At 36.7% G+C, this 6,282-nt stretch overlaps 1 long non-coding RNA gene across 6 annotated transcripts; it reads left to right on the plus strand.

Moving 5' to 3' along the window:
- Positions 1 to 920: 920 nt before the first annotated feature.
- LOC126602223 (uncharacterized) lies at positions 921 to 3,104 on the plus strand. 6 transcript variants are annotated; one of them, XR_007616036.1, is made up of 7 exons: positions 921 to 957; positions 1,068 to 1,139; positions 1,291 to 1,386; positions 1,640 to 1,735; positions 1,836 to 1,898; positions 2,571 to 2,684; positions 2,826 to 3,104. It is a non-coding gene; the product is annotated as an uncharacterized LOC126602223 (long non-coding RNA). The 6 variants fall into 6 exon arrangements; XR_007616035.1 differs by having other exon boundaries at positions 2,571 to 2,648; XR_007616033.1 differs by having other exon boundaries at positions 2,571 to 3,104.
- The last annotated feature ends 3,178 nt before the right edge of the window (positions 3,105 to 6,282 follow it).

The raw sequence follows: 6,282 nt of genomic DNA on the forward strand, positions 1-6,282 counted from the left end.
CCAACCGAATGGGTGGTGACAAGGTGGTGCTGATCTTTACCATACGATCTGGATAATCTTTTGATATAGAAACCTTCTCCAGCTCTTCAGCGGGTTGTGTTTGCTGGGTGAAAGAGTCATCTTGAGGATCGTCGGGTTGACTGTTTCCACCGTGAAGATCCAAGTTGGCTTCATCCGGGCTAGTCTTTATGACTTGGTCTTGTATAGAAAAGGTTTTCATGGGCACAGACAGGTGTTGTTGCTTGACCGAAGTGTTGTAACATGACCGTGCACTAAGTTGATCTCCTCTGATGTAACCATTGCCATAAGGGGTTGGAAATTTCATCAACAACATATGTGTGGATACCATGGCCTTAAAATCATTGATGCTTATGCGTCCAAAGATGACATTGTATGTCGTTGGGCAATCAACTACCAGGAAGTTGTGGTAATGGTAGCTATGTAAAGGTATGTACCAATGGTGAAAGGTAAGTGTATGCTACCTATAGGTTGCACGATATCACCGGAGAAGCTTATCAGAGGAGAAATCGAGCGATCGAGCAAGTGTTCAGCTACATTAAGTGCTCTGAAAGCTTCAGCAAACATGATATTGATCGAAGCCCCCGTGTCTACCAGGATTCATCGTACTTCAAAGTTGGCTATGTGAGCTTCAACGATCAGTGGGTCGTTGTGAGGGTAGATGATACCTCTTTCTTCCTCAGGGTAGAAACATATTGGATCCCATTTAAGCTTTTGATACTTGCCTCCCCTGATGTCTTCCACGTGAAACACTTGGTGGCCAGGCCTTAAAGCTTGTTCGCTGTTTTTCATGGCCTTATTGGAAGATTCAGATATGTGTGTGCCACCGCTTATGGAATATATCACATTCACTTGGCGTTAGTTACGGTTATCCCTTAAAGGGTGAAGGAGGAATTGATCAATTTGTTCATGCAGTTGAAAGATTAGGTGGACAAGAAAGTAAGTGTGGTACATATAAATCAAAGCTAGGTTTTGGGATTAATTTATGAGATTAGCCTAGAGTCCCCGTTAGTTCTTATTTCCTAAATAATTGTGAATTAATGGTGCAGGGGCAACTCCTGGTTCTTCAATTGATGAATTTTAAGGGTCTGGGTATAACTCATGTCAAGAGCCATCTTCAAGTAATTGATTTGATCCCATCAATTTCATGGTCTATATATATTTTCTCTACTAATTGTACTATATATAAGATTCAATACTTTGATTAAATATAAATTATGGGTTCATCTCTGATTAATATTGTTCTACATTTTCTGCTTTGATTTTCATCAGATGTATAGGAGCAAGAAGATGGAAGACGCCAATCAAGGTGAACAAATTAACAAATTGCACACAGGCACATCTACTCTTCCAATAGTTAAGACAAAAGTTAGGGAGAGATCTTGCTTTCTTATTATATGACAGATCCAGCATAATAGCTCCAATCAAACGCATACTGTCTATTTTATTTTTCTCAGTGTGAAATGGCCACTTCTCCTTTACAAAATGGTGCGCCAAAATACTGGAGAGTCGGAATTGTGAAACCAATTTAACTCTCACTTAAAAGCGCAGATAATTTCAGTGTTATTCAGCTGCAAGTTATGTTTTACTTATTCTTTGAACCCTTTACATCCCTTCTAAGCTTGAAAGCAGGAAACTAAGTCGCCAAGTCCCCAGACTGTTCCAAGGGCTAGGAGGTCATCCTTGAGCAACCTGGCATGTGGGTTTTAACAACATGGTTGGTCTTCTGAACCTCATTATATTTCCCTGTTTTTTATTTTTCTTATACAGAATGCATCTATCTCCAGATTTAAACAAGTCATTTTCTGAATTTTCAGGGCATTGAAATTCAAGCTCAGGCGGTACCCCTATTTCAAAGAAAATGAGACCACTTGAATATGGTAACCCAATTACTTTCCTTCTTGTTTTTCCTTAATGAGTTATCGATTCCTTGCTTTTTAATGAATTTTTGGCTTAGGTATTTTGAATTTCTGAGTTTCAAGGCACAGTTGCCCAGTATGTATAATTGTTTTCGTAATTTTATATTCAGCACCGCTTGCCAATTTATTGAATGAATACTTTCAATATCAATGTAACACTAAAATATTCTATAAAGAACAAATAATCATACTTCATCCTGTACTCTATATCAAATTATGTTTAGTCAAACCAATCTAAAGTATGATGCATTTAATGTTTTTAATTTCAAAACATTTTTATACACCAACATTATTATTCTAATCAAAAGTGGTCTCTGGTAAAGTTTTTTGCATGATGGTATAGCAACGGTTATAGCTATATAGCTAATATATGTATATGTCAACGATAATATATACCACTGCATAAATATATCAGTATGTGAAGGTTAATGGCATACTTGATCCTTGCATGACATGTACATGAAATACTAAGTTTCATACCACTGCATAATATATACCTCAAATTCTGTGGCATGCAACCACCATTTTTAATCTGCATGATGTCATATTAGTTTCATTACATAAAAAGTTCCTGTTGATAAATTTGTGCTGACATCATGCTGTGCGTGATTTCGTTCACGCTCATCTCTTAAGGGTTGAAGCTGAGGAGCACCCAGAGATATTCAAGGCGCCTATTCGGTTTCTGTTGTGCCGTTTACTGCCTTTGCCAAGGTATGCTTACATTCCACCATTTTGGGTCTGGCAAAGGTACTAATTTTACTCTTCATTCCACCACTTTCATTTGAATGCCTAGACAAATTTGGAATTGAAAACATGATTGGGTTGTATTAGTTTTTGTGAAGACTACTTCTTGATTTGAGGTGTGTGAAAATACATTTTGATGACCAGGAGATGAGAGTACAAGTTTTTGCTTCTATCTGGACATCCAAGAACCATCAAATTGCATTATGTTTTCATCACCGAATTCAGGACAAGAAAGCTGTGCATGCCTCATGTATTACGTATAATCACTTGCTTACATTTCTGTTTCTCATTTCTACCTAATTAGTTCAGATTTTTGTTTTTTTTTATAAATAGTAATATGTTCTATGACAAGCTGGCTCTGTTTCTGATTTCATTCTTCTTTTGGATTTATATATAAACCTGCAAGCATGCAGTTGATCAGTATATTTGGTGTTTTCCCTCTTAATGGACAAACTTGCAGTTACATAATATACAAGTTTGGTGCCATCTGATTATTGTGTTTTGTCTCATTACTTCAACAACACAAAAAATCTGTCCTAATTAAAGCTAAGTAGTTAAGCGAAAGGAGCCCCCATACCTACTCTTCTTTATGTGTATATAATTTTGGTATAGACAATTTCTAATCCCGCAGCAACGTGCGGGTTTCAATTTCTTGTTAATTTCTATTGTTGGTGGGAGGGTGCACTTTTCTCTGCACCCAATATTTTCTGTGAGATGGAAAGGGATCCTCCGGATCCCTTCCACCAAATCCATCCAATCATCTAATCCGGGTCCTTGAAATTTAATCAAACGGCTAAAGTTATAACTTTTACATGGGCCTCCTGTTTGTAACTGTTGGATCAAATTTCAAGGGCCCAGGTTGATTGATTGATTGGGTGGATTTGGTGGAAGAGATTTGGAGATGATCCATTTCCCTGTGAGATGACTGATTTAATTTATCTGCTACAAAAAAAAATCGAAATTTAAATCTATCTAACGACAATCTATGCAGTGGGGGTGATGCACATCAACATTTAAGATCGGTGAGCATAAGTATTTTTGTAAGTGGGAGATTTCAAGTTCACTCGTATTAATTTGACGAGCAAACGTTGCTCCCAAAAAGTACTGAAACTAGCCAAGGCTTGCTTTATGTTTTTATCAGCCTAGAGTTGTGGACTTGTGGTACAGAGAAAATGCATATGCATATTGCCAGATTCAAGTAACGGTAACATATATAATTAAGCTATTGTAATAATTCCTGATGAAATGTCTGTTTAACAAGATTAATTTGGACTTCTATACTCTATAAATTAACAAGTATGACTTGAAAATTTCGATGACGTTATCTTATCAAATACTAATAAATATATAATACCAAATTCCATGGACCTAATTGACTTTACAAACCAACCACTTTTAAACACATGATCCGATCATATAAATCATAAGGAAAGATTCGTGCATGTGGGACATAAAATGGTAGAGCTGATCCTAAATAGGAACCTCTTTAGCTCCAATGGCCATACCATCATAATTTGCAAAGTGAAATGCTCATTGCATTTGGCATTCCGATTAGGTCATTAGTGTTTAGAAACTATGTCACGCAGTATAATTAGTTCACGTATTATAAATATTATAAATAAATAGAATATGAGATTATTTTATAGGGTATATAATTAAGTGGTATCTACCTATATTGAAGGATCGATACATTAAACGGACCTACCGGGTCCCCGGATCCTACTGGAAAAAATTGTTTAGAAGCTATTGGGAGGGACTACACAGATGTAGGGGTGGGTTCGGTTTAAATCGGTTCGGTTTTTTGCCAAAACCGAAACCAAACCGAAATTTCGGTTCGGTTCGGTTCAGTTCATTTTTTTTTCGGTTTTTTTCGGTTCGGTTTTTTCCGGTTCGGTTTCGGTTCGGTTTCGGTTTTTTGTTTTTTGTTTTTTCAAAAAATGAAAAACGTTGAAATTTTAAATTTTAACATATCCAACACAATCATAACATAAGCATTCTAACTAGAATCAAAGACAATGAAAATAAACATTTAAAATTGAACTAAAATCATCAATCAAGTCTTCCAAAGTCCAAACTAACAACCTCACAACACAAAAATCGTACAAATGACTTAGAAAAGTTAAATTGTATGATGTTGTTCAAAGATCAAGGTTGTTTGCTTGTAATTGCATGTTGACAACTTGATTAGTAAAAATAATGCGTGGGTGGATTTATTTAGTGTGTGTTAGATTCTTTTCCATCACAAATTACCCAAGTAATCTACCCGAAATAAATGTTTATGGATTCTGTTACATGTTATATGAGAGTAGATTTGGAAAAGAAAGCTAGGACAGAAGTAGGCAGTGCTATGGAGATGGACGTAGGTACTTCTTGAGGAGGTTTGGTTCCGGAACCTTATATGGGGGATAAATAATAGGTTAGGGTTTAGAGTTTTTATAGGCCTTTTTTAAATATTTTGAGCTTAAAGTTTGGCAACACATTGGGTTTAGCACATTTTAACTTACAAATTGGGTTTAGAAAATAATACCCAAAACAAATAATTAAATAAAAAAATTAATTTAATTAATTCGGTTCGGTTCGGTTTAGTTCGGTTTCTAGATCACTAAAACCGAACCGAACCAAAAGAATTCGGTTCGGTTCGGTTTTTTCAATTCGGTTCGGTTTTTTCGTTCGGTTCAATTTTTTCGGTTTCGATTCGGTTTGGTTTTCGGTTTTTTTCGGTTTTCGGTTTTTTGAACCCACCCCTACACAGATGTCTATACAGTTGATGTCTTTTTCAAATGACTTAGATTGATGTCAACAATTCCACCAAGTGCTAGATGAAACATCTCACTGATAGAGCTCAACAAAAAACGATGTACATATATGATTATTGAATCAATCACTCTATTATGGTATGCATGGAGATTGGTTATATCTGTAGACATCGAAATTTCGGTGAATAAATGTTGACCGATAAATCAAAGTTTCAACGCTCATGTATTACATAAATTTTACACGTAACGTGTGTCTAAACAAAAATCGAAATAGTTGGAAAAGTCATCAAACAGGACACGTGTCAACACCTGGCAGAAACGACTTATTTCATCTGGAATATTATATTCAAAATTAGGCATTGGAAAATTCTATAAATACAAGCCTATTTCATTCATTTGAGAAACCAATTCATATGACACCTTGAAGCTCTGAAGCTTTGAAACTCCGAAGCTCTCAAGCATCCAGGTTCCCGAAGAATCAAGAAAGCCTTCTTCGTTCTTCGTTCATCGTTCTTCCAAGATCAAGCCCCGACGGCCCTTGAAGAAAGTGTTCTTCGTTCATCGTTCTTCCAAGATCAAGCCCCAACGGCCCTTTAGATCAACAATCATCCACCAATTCAAGATCAAGCCCCGACGGCCATTGAAGAAAGTGTTCTTCGTTCTTCGTTCATCGTTCTTCCAAGATCAAGCCCCGACGGCCCTTGGATCAACCATCCACCAATTCAAGATCAAGCCCCGACGGCCCTTGAAGAAAGCACCATCGTTCATTATCCGTTCATCCAAGATCAAGCCCCAACGGCCCTTTAGATTAACAACGTCGACAAATCCACACATTCAACCGTTCT

Source organism: Malus sylvestris, chromosome 15 (genome assembly GCF_916048215.2).
Source record: "Malus sylvestris chromosome 15, drMalSylv7.2, whole genome shotgun sequence".
NCBI lineage: Eukaryota > Viridiplantae > Streptophyta > Magnoliopsida > Rosales > Rosaceae > Malus > Malus sylvestris.